Source organism: Euprymna scolopes, chromosome 46, assembly GCF_053919585.1.
Source record: "Euprymna scolopes isolate OS-2025 chromosome 46, ASM5391958v1, whole genome shotgun sequence".
Lineage (NCBI taxonomy): Eukaryota > Metazoa > Mollusca > Cephalopoda > Sepiida > Sepiolidae > Euprymna > Euprymna scolopes.
The window spans coordinates 65784693-65802534 of NC_136527.1; the positions used below are offsets into that span (position 1 = coordinate 65784693).

Here is a 17842-nt window from a genome sequence, read left to right on the forward strand (position 1 = left end):
GTAATGTTTAGTGGTGGCGGTGGTAGGGGTAAAAATCGGAACTACTTCCTCTATAGGTTAATGCGATAGTGATGCTGTAACTCCTCGGATGTAATCTAGGATTTTATTTAAACATTTGGATATGTCAGAAAAGTCTTTATAAAGTTATGTAAGATAGTGGCTAATAGGCTAGACTTAAGACATCTGTATGTGGAATCTGTATTTTGGTCCAGAGCAGAATAATCGCACCTCTTTATTATATTTCGAGATAAGAATTAGGCAATCTTCGTGAATTATTTAAGAGCTGTGAATTATTCATGGATGTGAAAATCGTAAACTTTCTGAATCAATCACAAAAATTACACGTTGGTTAAATTTCTCAATAAAAGTAATGCTCAACAGATGTGCATTATGTTTTAATATAGAAATTTCATTGAAAAATGTTATGAGCATTAAAATTAGAATGAAGTTGTTTGTAAATTTGTTTAGAATTAGCAGATGACAGTGAAAGGAATCAAGCTGTGTGTGTATGTGAGTCCTGTGTTTTTAAGTGTGTATGTGAGTCCTGTGTTTTTAAGTGTGTATGTGAGTCCTGTGTTTTTAAGTGTGTATGTGAGTCCTGTGTTTTTAAGTGTGTATGTGAGTCCTGTGTTTTTAAGTGTGTATGTGAGTCCTGTGTTTTTAAGTGTGTATGTGTAAGACAGTCTGTGCCTGAGTGAGTAGACAATTATATCATGTAAAGAGCGATGGAAAAATCTTAAATATTTATTAACGGATTAATTTGCCCAGAAGAAATTACATTGGTCACTTTACATAATGAAAACAATATTTTATTTATATTTTTGTCTTTCTTGAAAAAATATATACAGGCGTATCTCAAAAAATGTACTGTGATGACCAGTTTGTTGGCAAATCCCTAGAACTTATAGATATGCAGCGTCAGTGTTCTTCATTCCCTATAACGCTTCTTCATTATATTGTATACTGGTATTATTCTCCGCATTCCAGGGGTTTCCTTAACATTTAAGCCGTTTTCATTATGGTTAGTCGTTGTAGTTTTGTAGCCATCCTCTGATTCCAATTTCTCCCTGTCTTTTTTCAAAGTTTTTTCGGAATTGTTCCTAGTGCTCCTACTATTATAGCTATTACTTTGATTTTTTATCATCTAAATCCCATTAAATATATGTATGTATGTCTAAAACTTTCGACAGCAGCAACATATTTTCAAAAGCTTAGTACCTTTTCGTTTTGAAATTCATGCATAAAAAAAGATACGCACACAGCCAAACCTACATAGCTTCTTTTGTTTTGTAACGCACGCGTAGTCAGACACGCGCACACAAACAGATGTATCTGCGAACGTCAAAATAAATTTAAAACGGAAATAAACTGCAAATACAATAAAAAGGAAATAGTTATTTTTCCCCAAAGAAGCAGCATCCTGTGGGTTATCATAATTTTGAATATCCAAAAACATGATAATTCAATTACATATGCTTTTTCTATTCAAAGCTTTACCATTTCAGTGTATGTTCATAAATATTTTACTGTATTCGAAGTGTGAGTATATTTTATTAAGACTTTATTGTTTAGTGTTAAAATAGTCCCCTCCTATATCATAGAGTGAAGTGGGGGGGGTAGTGGGGTGACATTTGAATAGACCGCCCTGGGTGACGTTTACTTCAGCTACATCATTGTTTTGAGCAATGTCGTTTTGTGTGCTGAAGCATACACGTTGTTACTACCCAACTCTCTACCCAGATAAAATTACATTGGTCACTTTACATAAGGAAAACAATATTTTTTTTACATTTTTATCTTTCTTGAAAAACATATATACAGGTGTATCTCAAAAAATGTCCTGTAATGACCAGTTTGTTGGCAGATCCCTTGTGGGTTATCATGATTTTGAATATTTAAAAACATGATAATTCAATTACTTATGTCTTTTCTATTCGAAGCTTTACCATTTCAGTGTATGTTCATAAATATTTTATTGTATTCGAAGTGTGAGTACATTATAATAATATCTTGTTTAATGCGAAAACAGTTTTTTATAGTGTGGGAAGAGAGGATAGGTGAGTGATATTTTTGTGTTTAATTTTTTTTTTTAATTGAAAAATATTTTGTTTTTGATTTCAAAGGATTATTCTTTGTAAATACTGATTGATCCTTAATAAAATACATTCGCTTATTAGGATATGAGTGAATGATTTTGTTTTTTGATTGAAAAGGATAACTTTTTTTTTGTAAATAATGATTGAAAAACATTCTCTTACTTTTCTATACTTTATGGTTATTCCAGATTTGAGGACTTGTTTCTCTTAAACTTGGAATCGGCCTGTATACAAAGGTTCTATTGATGTTTTAATTATCTTCATTCTAAACCAAACTCTTTCACACTTCCAAAGATCCTTATTAATGTACACCTTAAGTTAAATAATTAAGGTGTCCACTGCGTAGACTGTATTGTGTGCTGAACCATACTCGTTGTCACTACCCAACTCTCTACCCAGAAGAAATTACATTGGTCACTTTACATAATGAAAACAATGTTTTTTTTACATTTTTATCTTTCTTGAAAAACATATATACAGGTGTATCTAAAAAAAATGTACTGTAATGACCAGTTTCTTGGCAGATCCCTTGCTGTGGGTTATCATGATTTTGAATATTTAAAAACGTGATAATTCAAAGGTGTCCACTGCATAGTCTGTGTCAAATTTCCACATCTCTTCAGCTAAACTATTTACATGATCACCTCTTATTTTGAAGTGTTCTTAATAATTAATAATAATTGCATACTTGTGCATTAGCACCTGTTATTGCAGAAATGAGTAGTGACTTGCAGCATTGGATGTTATCTGGATATAACGATGTCAAATCTCTTATTTTGAAGTGCTTGTCTTCCTATGCATCCATTAATAATCATGTACTTGTGCATTAGCATGAAATCTGTTATTACAGAAATCAGTGGATGTTATATGGATATAACGATGTCAAATCTCTTATTTTGAAGTGCTTGTCTTCCTATGCATCCATTAATAATCATGTACTTGTGCATTAGCATGAAATCTGTTATTACAGAAATCAGTGGATGTTATCTGGATATAACGATGTCAAATCTCTTATTTTGAAGTGCTTGTCTTCCTATGCATCCATTAATAATCATGTACTTGTGCATTAGCATGAAATCTGTTATTACAGAAATCAGTGGATATTATCTGGATATAACGATGTCAAATCTCTTATTTTGAAGTGCTTGTCTTCCTATGCATCCATTAATAATCACGTACTTGTGCATTAGCATGAAATCTGTTATTACAGAAATCAGTGGATGTTATCTGGATATAACGATGTCAAATCTCTTATTTTGAAGTGCTTGTCTTCCTATGCATCCATTAATAATCACGTACTTGTGCATTAGCATGAAATCTGTTATTACAGAAATCAGTGGATGTTATCTGGATATAACGATGTCAAATCTCTTATTTTGAAGTGCTTGTCTTCCTATGCATCCATTAATAATCACGTACTTGTGCATTAGCATGAAATCTGTTATTACAGAAATCAGTGGATATTATCTGGATATAACGATGTCAAATCTCTTATTTTGAAGTGCTTGTCTTCCTATGCATCCATTAATAATCACGTACTTGTGCATTAGCATGAAATCTGTTATTACAGAAATCAGTGGATGTTATCTGGATATAACGATGTAAAATCTCTTATTTTGAAGTGCTTGTCTTCCTATGCATCCATTAATAATCACGTACTTGTGCATTAGCATGAAATCTTATAATGTTGTAAGTTCACACTTTCAAAAATCCTTATAAATGTACATCTTAGTTCAATAATTAAGGTATCCACTGCATAGTCTGTGTTAAATCTCTTATTTTGAAGTGCTTGTTTTCCTATGCATCCATTAATAATCACATACTTGTGCATTAGCATGAAATCTGTTATTATAGAAATCAGTGGATGTTATTTGGATATAAAGAAATACTAGAAGATTAACAGAAATGCATGATTCTTTATCTGGTGATGATAGTCGTCATTAAGGTTATATGTGCTTACTCAATCATTCCATTTGCTTGAAGATGATACGAAGTCATGATTAGATAATAATATAATTTACGACTGCTTTGGTTAGAATTGGCTACTTCTAACTGAAATGACAGCGATACTGTGCAGTTGTGTCAGTTATTGAGCAAGTTTCTATCCATCTTTTATTTTTATCAATGCTGCATTTCAATAAGAATAACCTGAAAGCAAGAGTCCATAGTGTTTTTATTGGAAGTAAAAGACAACCAATGTCCACATGTGCAGATTGAAAATGATTGAATGTCAATTCACTCGTTGTGTTCTGTCATTTTTGCTTGGTTGCATTGGTGAAATTACTTTATTAAATTAATCATGTTAGGTCAATTCGATTAAATTTTTATGAAGTTATAATAGTGGGAAGCACCAAAATATAGATTTTCTGATGATCATGAAAAAAAAATTACTTTCGGAATTCCTTTGTATATGTGCACACACACACACACACTCAAACGCACACACATACACATACATACTCAAACACACACACACACATACTCAAACATACACACACACACATATATATATGTGTACTGTACTTTGGGATAATTGCGCCAACTAGCTAAAAGTGCTCTTTTGGCAACCATGTATATAAATAGCATTTTTTTGTACTTAGTGCAATTACCCCCGGAATTTGCGCAACTACCCCAAAGTACAGTATATATATAGTTTCATGCTTTATTATTTGATAGGGCTTTTGTTGATCGTTCATCAGTTGTTTGGTGTTTTACAATCTTTTGTAAATCTTGTAAATATTGATTGTGAACTCAAATGCTGTTCTTGACAGTCAGCTACAATGTTCAGAGTCGATTATTTAAGAGCTGTAAATTATAAACAGATCTGAAAAATCATAATGATGACTTGTTTACTCAATTAATTAAATTTGATAAAAACAATAAATGTAATGTCCATTTGATATCTATAGTTTTCAATGTAGACAAAGTTCAGTAATAAATGTTAAGAGCCGTGAATTATAAACAGATCTGAAAAATTTGATACAATAATTAATAAATATATACAGGCGTATCTCAAAAAATGTACTGTGATGACCAGTTTGTTGGCAAATCCCTAGAACTTACAGTGTTCTTCATTCCCTATAACGCTTCTTCATTATATTGTATACTGGTATTATTCTCCGCATTCAAGGGGTTTCCTTAACATTTAAGCCGTTTTCATTATCGTTAGTCGTTGTAGTTTTGTAACCATCCTCTGATTCCAATTTCTCCCTGTCTTTTTTCAAAGTTTTTTCGGAATTGTTCCTAGTGCTCCTACTATTATAGCTATTACTTTGATTTTTTATCATCTAAATCCCATTAAATATATGTATGTATGTCTAAAACTTTCGACAGCAGCAACATATTTTCAAAAGCTTAGTACCTTTTCGTTTTGAAATTCATGCATAAAAAAAGATACGCACACAACCAAACCTACATAGCTTCTTTTGTTTTGTAACGCACGCGTAGTCAGACACACGCACACAAACAGATGTATCTGCGAACGTCAAAATAAATTTAAAACGGAAATAAACTGCAAATACAATAAAAAGGAAATAGTTATTTTTCCCCAAAGAAGCAGCATCCTGTGGGTTATCATGATTTTGAATATCCAAAAACATGATAATTCAATTACATATGCTTTTTCTATTCGAAGCCTTACCATTTCAGTGTATGTTCATAAATATTTTACTGTATTCGAAGTGTGAGTATATTTTATTAAGACTTTATTGTTTAGTGTTAAAATAGTCCCCTCCTATATCATAGAGTGAAGTGGGGGGGGTTAGTGGGGTGACATTTGAATAGACCGCCCTGGGTGACGTTTACTTCAGCTACATCATTGTTTTGAGCAATGTCGTTTTGTGTGCTGAAGCATACACGTTGTTACTACCCAACTCTCTACCCAGATAAAATTACATTGGTCACTTTACATAAGGAAAACAATATTTTTTTTACATTTTTATCTTTCTTGAAAAACATATATACAGGTGTATCTCAAAAAATGTCCTGTAATGACCAGTTTGTTGGCAGATCCCTTGTGGGTTATCATGATTTTGAATATTTAAAAACATGATAATTCAATTACTTATGTCTTTTCTATTCGAAGCTTTACCATTTCAGTGTATGTTCATAAATATTTTATTGTATTCGAAGTGTGAGTACATTATAATAATATCTTGTTTAATGCGAAAACAGTTTTTTATAGTGTGGGAAGAGAGGATAGGTGAGTGATATTTTTGTGTTTAATTTTTTTTTTTAATTGAAAAATATTTTGTTTTTGATTTCAAAGGATTATTCTTTGTAAATACTGATTGATCCTTAATAAAATACATTCGCTTATTAGGATATGAGTGAATGATTTTGTTTTTTGATTGAAAAGGATAACTTTTTTTTTGTAAATAATGATTGAAAAACATTCTCTTACTTTTCTATACTTTATGGTTATTCCAGATTTGAGGACTTGTTTCTCTTAAACTTGGAGTCGGCTTGTATACGAAGCTTCTATTGATGTTTTATTTCTCTTCATTCTTAACCAAAAGCTTTCACACTTCCAAAGATCCTTAGTTCAATAATTAAGGTGTCCACTGCATAGTATGTGTCTCCACTTTCCACATCTCTTCAGCTAAACTATTTACACGATCACCTCTTATTTTGAAGTGTTCTTAATAATTGCATACTTGTGCATTAGCATCTGTTATTGCAGAAATGAGTAGTGACTTGCAGCATTGGATGTTATCTGGATATAACGATGTCAAATCTCTTATTTTGAAGTGCTTGTCTTCCTATGCATCCATTAATAATCACGTACTTGTGCATTAGCATGAAATCTGTTATTACAGAAATCAGTGGATGTTATCTGGATATAACGATGTCAAATCTCTTATTTTGAAGTGCTTGTCTTCCTATGCATCCATTAATAATCACATACTTGTGCATTAGCATGACATCTGTTATTACAGAAATCAGTGGATGTTATCTGGATATAACGATGTCAAATCTCTTATTTTTAAGTGCTTGTCTTCCTATGCATCCATTAATAATCACGTACTTGTGCATTAGCATGAAATCTGTTATTACAGAAATAAGTGGATGTTATATGGATATAACGATGTCAAATCTCTTATTTTGAAGTGCTTGTCTTCCTATGCATCCATTAATAATCACATACTTGTGCATTAGCATGAAATCTTATAATGTTGTAAGTTCACACTTTCAAAAATCCTTATAAATGTACATCTTAGTTCAATAATTAAGGTATCCACTGCATAGTCTGTGTTAAATCTCTTATTTTGAAGTGCTTGTTTTCCTATGCATCCATTAATAATCACATACTTGTGCATTAGCATGAAATCTGTTATTATAGAAATCAGTGGATGTTATTTGGATATAAAGAAATACTAGAAGATTAACAGAAATGCATGATTCTTTATCTGGTGATGATAGTCGTCATTAAGGTTATATGTGCTTACTCAATCATTCCATTTGCTTGAAGATGATACGAAGTCATGATTAGATAATAATATAATTTACGACTGCTTTGGTTAGAATTGGCTACTTCTAACTGAAATGACAGCGATACTGTGCAGTTGTGTCAGTTATTGAGCAAGTTTCTATCCATCTTTTATTTTTATCAATGCTGCATTTCAATAAGAATAACCTGAAAGCAAGAGTCCATAGTGTTTTTATTGGAAGTAAAAGACAACCAATGTCCACATGTGCAGATTGAAAATGATTGAATGTCAATTCACTCGTTGTGTTCTGTCATTTTTGCTTGGTTGCATTGGTGAAATTACTTTATTAAATTAATCATGTTAGGTCAATTCGATTAAATTTTTATGAAGTTATAATAGTGGGAAGCACCAAAATATAGATTTTCTGATGATCATGAAAAAAAAATTACTTTCGGAATTCCTTTGTATATGTGCACACACACACACACACACACACACACACACACACACACACTCAAACACACACACACACACACACACACACACACACACTCAAACACACACACACACACATACTCAAACATACACACACACATATATATATGTGTACTGTACTTTGGGATAATTGCGCCAACTAGCTAAAAGTGCTCTTTTGGCAACCATGTATATAAATAGCACTTTTTTTACTTAGTGCAATTACCCCCGGAATTTGCGCAACTACCCCAAAGTACAGTATATATATAGTTTCATGCTTGATTATTTGATAGGGCTTTTGTTGATCGTTCATCAGTTGTTTGGTGTTTTACAATCTTTTGTAAATCTTGCAAATATTGATTGTGAACTCAAATGCTGTTCTTGACAGTAAGCTACAATGTTCAGAGTCGATTATTTAAGAGCTGTAAATTATAAACAGATCTGAAAAATCATAATGATGACTTGTTTACTCAATTAATTAAATTTGATAAAAACAATAAATGTAATGTCCATTTGATATCTATAGTTTTCAATGTAGACAAAGTTCAGTAATAAATGTTAAGAGCCGTGAATTATAAACAGATCTGAAAAATCTGATACAATAATTAATAAATATAATGGTTCAGTAAGAAAGCCATTGATTTATGTTTTGTAAATGTGCATATGCATATAATAGTGTGTGCGTGAGTTGGCAATTGTAGCAAGTAACATGCAAAAGGAAAAGGGGGTAATATATTTGTTAACATTGTCTTTGATTTTTTTGTCTCAATTGTATAAGGAGAAATCTGGTGGATGCAAAATAACAATTCTGACCAATTAAAAAATCTACAGGAATATAAATTATAGTAAAAAAATTCATAACAATATTGTTTGTCTCCTTTTTTAATTTTAGTTCAGGTACTTCTTTCCTACACCAACACCAGATTTCTTTATCAATTAATTTTTATCTGCGTATATCTTTAATAAATACTGCTGACTTCTTTAGATCAGAATTAATTTGTTTTAGTTGAGTATTTAGATTAGATTACATGTTTCTATTTGTATTAAAATCGATACAAGGTGGAGCCACATTACTGTCAGTGTGTACTCATGCAAAGAAGGTCTTATGTAGATTTCAAATAGTAAATATCACTTGGCATTAGATGTGTTTCAAAGGAGAAGTATCCTCATGTCAAGATTTTCTAAAAAATCATTGTACAGATAGACTGATGGGAAATCACGCATAGCATTCAATCATTCTATATTGTCATGTTTATTAAAATTTCCTTTCTCCAAAAACTATTTACTGTATATTTTAAAAGAATATAGTTTCACTTTTGTGTCTAGCATTCGATTTCTATCTTTTCATGTTTATTTCAATTTCCTTTCTCCAAAACCTATTTACTGGATATTTTAAAAGAATATAGTTTCACTTTTGTGTCTAGCATTCGATTTCTATATTTTCATATTTATTTCAATTTCCTTTCTTTGGAAATTATTTACTGCATATTTTAAAAGAATATAGTTTCACTTTTGTGGCTAGCATTCCATTTCTAGATTTTCTTGTTTATTTAAATTTCCTTTCTCCAAAAACTATTTACTGCATATTTTAAAAGAATATAGTTTCACTTTTGTGTGTCCGTTGCTATGTGTATTTAAAGTTGACAAAAGTTTAAAAGAAATCATAAATATTTCACTTCTCTTCAGTATGAGTTTCAATATGTTTATTTAATTTCCCTCTTTCCCAAAACGCTTTACCACAAACTTTACAAGAATATGGTTTCTCCCCAGTGTGCATTTTCATGTGTCTATTCAATGATGCTTTCTGTGTAAAGGAATTCGCACACACCTCACATTCGTATGGTTTATCTCCAGTATGACTTTGCATATGTTTAGTTAATTTCCCACTTTCGATAAATGATTTGCTGCATATTTCACAAGAATATGGTTTCTCTCCAGTGTGTATTCGAATATGTTTTTGCATGGATGCCATTTGTGTAAATGATGCCCCACACACATCACAAGAATATGGTTTTTCTCCAGTATGACTTTGAATATGAATAGTTCGATTCTGTTTAGTTGTATATGATTTGCCACATATAACACAAGAATATGGTTTTTCTCCAGTGTGTATTCTTATGTGTGTCCTTAAGCCCGATTTCTGTGAAAATGATATTTCACACACATCACAAGAATATGGCTTTTCTCCAGTATGGCACCGGACATGTATTTTTAAGTTTCCTTTCTCCAAAAATGATTTACCGCATATTTCACAAGTATATTGCTTCTCTTCAGTGTGTATTCGCATATGTTGTTTTAATCTTGCTTTCTGTGAAAATCCTCTTCCACATATATCGCAACAAATTTCTTTCTCTTCAAACTTTAACTTCGGCATTTTAGCAGAATAATTGTTTCTCTGTAAAAGAAAGATGAGAGTTCTATCAGACTAAGATATTAAATTTATAAGTGCAAGCAAAATTGTTTCTCCTTAGTGTTCAATTATATATTTACAGCAGTAAGTGTTGTCGCATGTTCAAAGGATTCTATGGTTAAAATACAAATGATTGTAATGTTGAAACTGTACATTCTAATTTGGGAAGATCAGATGGGGCAGATGAGTAAATTAAGATTACATCTTTATGTCTTTAATTATTTCTAAAAATTAAGCACCTTTGACATTTAGAGCATTTCGATCATTTCAGATTTGTATTGTTTTTGTTATCCTGTTTTATTTAATCCATTTAAATCTTTAAGAATGAATTTTCTAATTGGATTATCTGTAAACAAATAGAAAATAAAAATAGATTATGATATATAGCTTGCCAATGTCAACAGTATGATAGGAATTGACACAGGATTGATTGGTTGTTTTTGTTTTACGGCATATCAACCCTTTTCGGGTTATTTAATGCGGAATCCAAAGATTTTGAAGAAAAATTTTTTTAATAGAATATATTTGTTATTTTCACGTCGGTTTCTATTTAACCCATAGTTGGGACCCTAAAAGGATTACCACTCCGGGTCAGAGTGGACCTGGGAGCAATGGTAATTAAAGGGTGGCTCCACACTCCCCACAGCCCACAAGCTGGGGCCTCACCACTGGATATAGTTTAAGGTCATATCCAGGACCCCGAATCGACACAGGAAGATATACGTTTGTAAAATAGACTTGCATAACAATTCATATTATTAAATTACATTATTCAGGATATTAGGATGCATGTGTAAATCGATTTTCCAATACTTCACAAAAAGCCACTTTTCTGGCCTCATTTCTTTAGTTATTCATAATAACAAGGCTCGAATCTTGTGTATTAAATGCTAATATCTGACCTCAAAAACACTCCTCACCTCATTAGAATGATTGGCATAGAATTAAATCATCGACACCCGAACAAAAGGTATTTCACTAAAAAATAACATTAACAATGCATTTTATGCACTAAGTCCACTGAAAACAAAAAATATAAAGCATAAAGAAACGAATAAATAAATAAGTTGCTGAGATGATCACTGCACTCTATGACAAATGCGTAGTGAATCTGGATTTCCTGAGAGCAGTACTATGATACAAGGTTTAAAGAATTTTCAAAAGAACTGAACTGCAAAATTATCGACACAGAATCTCTTCATGTTCCTCACTTATACGTTAGAATTATTAATCAATCTGAAAATGCTTAACTTCCTCAAACAACAAGACTAATATTTGATACATTCAGATTTTTAAATCAAAATAAACATCATGATACTATTTGATACATTCAGATTTTTAAATCAAAATAAAGATTCAGATATTATTTGATACATTCAGATTTTTAAATCAAAATAAAGATTCAGATATTATTTGATACATTCAGATTTTTAAATCAAAATAAAGATTCAGATATTATTTGATACATTCAGATTTTTAAATCAAAATAAAGATTCAGATATTATTTGATACATTCAGATTTTTAAATCAAAATAAAGATTAAAATATTATTCGACACATTTAGATTTTTAAATCAAAATCGATTCAGATATTATTTGAAACATTCAAATTTTTCAATGAAGATAAAGATCCAGATTATATTTGATACATTCAGATTTTTAAATCAAAATAAAGATCCAGATATTATTTGAAACATTTAAATTTTTCAATCAAAATATAAATTCAGATACTATTAGATATATTCAGATTTTTAAGGTAAAATAAAGATTCAAAGCGTTGTTGATAGCCATTCAATAGAGATGCCTGTGAGCGCCAGTTATCGACCGATACTTAAGCGTATATTGTGATCTTCACAAAATGATATATCATGCAATGCAAATCTTTAACAGAATTTTGAGGACGTCAATCTCATTATGATTTTTGGATGATTTTATTTTATTATAAAAATCCATTCATATTGCCTCCAATTTGTTTCTTTTTGTTATTTTCTCTGACCCGCCTCTGCAGTATTATAAAGTTTCTTTATTGAGATAAAATCAATTGTTTATAGTTAGTGAAAATACGATTTTAGAGGTAGACATTTTTTGGCCAGCTTAGTAATATGTTTTTTCTCTATTGCTATCTCAAAGTGTTTATCATTTTAGTTAGAATGTTTGAAGCTCAGATGATCAAATGTTATTTCTTTCAGGGTTTATTTGTTTTGAAGTCATGTTACTTTTCAAACCTTTTTACTTATTATTCTTTCTACAGATCCATACAAGAACACTATTATTTCTTACATCAGGTGTTTCAAGTCAAACCTTCCTGATGTTCAGTTTTTAGCACAGATATCACATTTTTGCCATTATTGAGACTAATTCACCATTTTGCTAGGCTGTCACACTCTAATCGCACAGACCTTGCTAATGAAATCCGTCTGAACATTTTCATCTCATCATTTGTCCAAAATTGTCACCTTCCCTAAACGTTTTCCTGATAATGAAATCCATTCCATATTAAGACGCTTAACTCCAGTAAAGCTAATTGGATGCACTTCACAACTTCCTATATGACGTTCCATGGAGTCCTAGTTTTGGTATGTCTCCAGATGATGCTGTTAAAGAGGTTACTGAGTTTTGCCTTCCAGTTTCATCATCAGTTTCAAAGCAAACCTTATTCTCCTCTGTGGTCTTCATCTGTTGGTGCTTCTACCCTTGCCTATCATAATCATTACTTTAATCGGTTCCTTCACGATTGTTCTCTGACAGTCCTAAAGAAGAGTTAACAATGTATGCAAGAAAGCAACATTTAAAGTTGGCTAGCTATTTTCAAAGTATTCATGACTGAACATTTCTATCTCATCATTCGTCAAAAATTGTCACCTTCCTTAAACGTTTTCCTGATAATGAAATCCATTAACAATCTTTTCCTGATCTTTTTCACTCTTCTGTCCTATAATAGATCATCCATTCCATATTAAGACGCTTAACTCCAGTAAAACTGATTGGGATGCACTTCAAAACTTCCTATATGACGTTCCATGGAATCCTATTTGTGGTATGGCTCCGGCTAGCTATTCTCAAAGTATTCATGATTCTTTTATCTCCAAAGGTTGGTCCTTGTGATGTTTGGAGGATCTATAATAGTGTTACAAATAGTCGCAAGTATGTTATTCATACTCTTTTTAATGGCTTTCATCATTTAAACTTCTAATCAAAGAGCTGATCTCTTTGCATGTCGTTTTGATAACAATTCTCTCAGAATTGTGATGATTTTCTTGCAAAGTTTCTTTCCAAAATTCAGAAATTGTTTAATCTCTAGATTCTGTAATTATTAATCAAAATATTGTTGCTGAAATTCTTGTTAGTGTTGACGAGTCTCAGGCGTTCGGTCCTGGTTTGTTGTTCACAAACGTTGTAGTCTTGAACTTTCTACTATTCTCTCAAAATGGTTCAATCTTCTTGTCTCAGTGCTGTTTAATGGAAACTTTGTTTATATTCTGGAAAGTCTGGGTCTCTTTATTAGCTTTTGTAGTTTTCGTTCAATAGCTGATCTATGTTCTGTTGTAACTTAATGGTTCTGTCAAATTATTAATAAAAAGGGAGAAAGGGTAGAGACATTGGCATTTTAAAGGTATTCAAAAAAGTGTGGCATCCTGGACTTCTACATAAACTTTGAGATTATTATATTGGTGGTAAAGCTGTTGACATTAGATCTTTTCTTCCTGATCAATGCTTATGAGTAACTAGATCTTCATTTGCTTTTCCTATCAATGCCAGTGTTTGACAAGGGTCTATTCTACTTCCAACACTGTTTTTTTTTCTGGAGAGAATATTTAAAACATGTCTGCCAAGGCCGGAGGAATCAAGTAAATTAAGACGTGTTTTAAATATTCTCTCCAGTGCTTTTTCTGTACACATTTGAACTTTTCTTTTAATGATTTGGAACTCATTTCATTTGTGATTTTTTCCAAGGAATTCTGCCCTTTGGATCATTTTGGACTATTTGGAACTTACCTGTTGGATTGGAAATTTTTAATTCGACCGTGTTTGGATTTTACCATTCTTGGATTTTTTACCCTTCACCGGACTATCCATTCATGTGAAATCTTTTTATCATTTTTCTTTTACCTCCTATTCCCCTTACCTCACCCTTTTTTTAACCAAGTAAGATCTGTGATTTACTTGTAGTTTCATTAAATACTTTTACATGCAAAATCCGATCCCGCATTTTGCTAATTCCTGCCCTCTGATGAGAAGGAGAGTATTTCTTCGAAACTCCGCGGATTAAGGACTATCCACTTATCTTGTGCTTCCTTTTTAAAATTAAATATGTTTTTAACTCTTTTTCAAGACGTTTTTTAACATGTTTTATTAATCTTTTGTTCATATTATAAGCTCTATTTCCTTTTCGGTTTTATTGGGCTTTTACATCTGGTTGAGATTACTTTACTTGTAAATATTAACTCTTTAATATTTATAATATATTTTAAGTTTACCATTTTGATTACCTTAGTAAACTTATTGTAATTTGTATATATATATATATATATATATATATATATATATATATATATATATATATATATATATTTAGAAAGCAATACATTCATTTAAAGACAGCATATTTTCAAAATATGCAATAAAAAAAACAATAATAAAAGTAATAAATTTATATTTACTTACAATAAATAAATAAGGCAATCTCCAAAAATACCGTTAGGGCTTACAACATGGCCGCCAGAAGAGTCACGTGATCCAGTTGATCCAAAACATGAATCGCCGTATTACGAAACCGGAAAACGCAAATTAAAAGCAAACTTTGACAAACAAACTTGTTTGTTCTGAATAAAATACTTTTTATAAACACTGTTTTAACTAAAAACAACCTAAGATTGTTTCTCAAAGTTTGCCTATTTTTATAACAACATTATATCAACAAAAAAGTAAATACAAACAAATTGTGATTGTTTGTCAAAGTTTGCCTTCAAGGCTGCGTTTTCCATTTGCACGATTCATGTTTTGGATCAACCGGATCACGTGACTCTTCTGGCGGCCATGTTGTAAGCCCTAACGGTATTTTTGGAGATTACCATAAATAAATAAAGGTGAATATATTTAAAGTCAATACTGAAAGGAAATAAGTCGGAACTGTTACGAACGGGTACGAGATCACAGTGTAGATCGACTTCCGGTTTATGTTATTGCGGAATGTTGACTCATTTCTATTTATATTTGTTTTTTGACAACTTTTTCGAATCTGTGTACATTAATACAAACCCGAGAATCATTCTATCACAGTGTAGATAGACTTCCGGTTTATGTTATTGCGGATAAGAATGAGTTAAACTACATGATTGCAAAAGAAATAAAAATTAAAAAAATATATCGGAGTGCAGAGAATTCTGATTACCATTATTCGTTTATATGCAAACACGGAATGTTGACTCATTTTTAAATCATATCAGAGCAAAAAGGAAACGTAATGGTTTGGACGCGCCTCTATAGTAAAAAAGAACATTTAAAAGTATTTAAATTCAAATGATACTTACATTTTGTTTGGCAATCTGTTTTCAACAAAGAAACAATAATAAAATATGTTAATTCAAACGAGATGAGTTTGACGCGTGGAAGTTGACATTTAAAATGGCGACCGGAAAAGCAATTTCGCAGAAAATTAAAATAATTATTTTTATTTATTATGATTTCTAATTTTTTATTACTTCTTTATCGTAACGTGTCAGTTACATATTACGATTTTATTTCTAAAATCTATTAGTATCTTTTTAACAATAAAAAACATACCTAATTGTTAAATGAAAAAATCAAATCACTTAATATGAGTTGGGATAAAAACAAAGATTTTACTGAGTGTTTGTATGGAGAAAACGATTTATTCATAAATCAAATTGAACAACAAGAACGAACATATAAAAATGTGAATATTGCATCAGTTTATGTTAATATTTATTTAACGTCAGTGTGGTCAGAAGTTGCTAAGAAAAACAGAAGTCTTACCGTGGGTGTGCAGCGTGACACTCCTAACACGAAACTGCGAATAAAATATTAAAAAAAACTCGTAATTTCTCTTTTAAAAGTGGGTTGTTTATTTTCTTTATGGAATATACTTCCAAAATAAACTATTAAAGTTGTTTTAAAAGTAATAGAAATATTTTTTTAAAAATCTATCAAAATTTTTCTAATGATTCTATTTTTACGATATTTTCAGGGTCAATGTGAAATTTTATGCTCTTTCCAATAAACCGAATATAATATTTTAGCTAAACGGTTTTTTTATTTAAAATTCACGTCCCCCCCCATTTTCAAGTGTCTATTAAAAAGTAAATAATTAATTTACTCACCAAAGTTTCATATATCACAAATTGAAGATAAAAGATCAATAAACAATATATTAAAATTTAAAAGACAAAAAAGTAGTGTTTCTTTTAGAAATTTACCTTTTTTTAAAAAAAGAAAAACACGTTGTTTGTTTTTTCTTTTCTTTTTTTTTAATGAAATCTTGGTCCTTGCTCCTTTAATTGAAAAAAAAACATTAGGGCTTGAATTACATTTTTCGAGTAGTTATAAGCTTGGAAAAACAGGGGGTCGAATTAATTCACGCCTCCAATTTGGAAATGTCTATTAAAACGTAGATAATTAATTTACTCACCAAAGTGTTATATATCACAAATCGAAGATAAAATATCAATAAATAATATATTCAAATTGAAAACAAAAAAGTAGTGTTTTTAAAAAATTTACCTGTAAAGTCTGAAGTTTAAAACCTTTTTCTTTTTTTTTTTAAACACGTTCTTTGTTTTTTATTTTTTTTTTTTAATGAAACCTTGGTCCTTGCTCCTTTAATTAAAAAAAAAAAAGGCTTGAATTACATTTTTCAAGGAGTTATAAGCTTGGAAAGACGGGGTGGAATTATTAAATATCTTTCACAAAATTTCTGGCACACCTAGTGCAGCGTCCAGCGAGTGAGTTCAGGCCGAGAAAAGGAAAAACAAAGATGGCGGCCAGCATTTTATTATGTGCGTTCTCGCAAAATCTTGTGCGCGTGAAGCTGGAAACTACAAAACGAGCTTCATTTTTAGGTGCTGGAGAGAGATTCCAGATCTGGCAGGAGAGTAGATGCAACGGGAGTGGAGATTCTACTTTCTCGGATTTATTCCCTTTTGTGTGTTTCAGGTGAATCCATCCCACTCGGGAGGCACAAGCTATTTCGGCGATGACCAACGCTGGCTTAAGCAACATAATTAAGCCTTTTAATAGCGACAGAGATGTGGGGGCGTGGCTTAAAAAAGTGGACCTTGTGGCAAGGATTCAATGTTGAACGATATGGCCACAGTAATACCACTGTTTTTAGAAGTGGACGCACTGGCCCTCTATTTGGAGCTCAGCAAGCAAGATCAGGTGACGCAGATGCCATCAAGGGTCGACTGATCAAAG

The 17842-nt window shown here is 31.2% G+C and overlaps 1 long non-coding RNA gene across 1 annotated transcript; it reads right to left on the reverse strand.

The window, feature by feature from the left end:
- Positions 1 to 716: 716 nt before the first annotated feature.
- LOC145271029 (uncharacterized) lies at positions 717 to 16034 on the reverse strand. The gene is made up of 2 exons (XR_013865661.1): positions 15940 to 16034; positions 717 to 10394 (listed from the first exon to the last, which is right to left on the reverse strand). It is a non-coding gene; the product is annotated as an uncharacterized LOC145271029 (long non-coding RNA).
- Positions 16035 to 17842: the final 1808 nt, after the last annotated feature.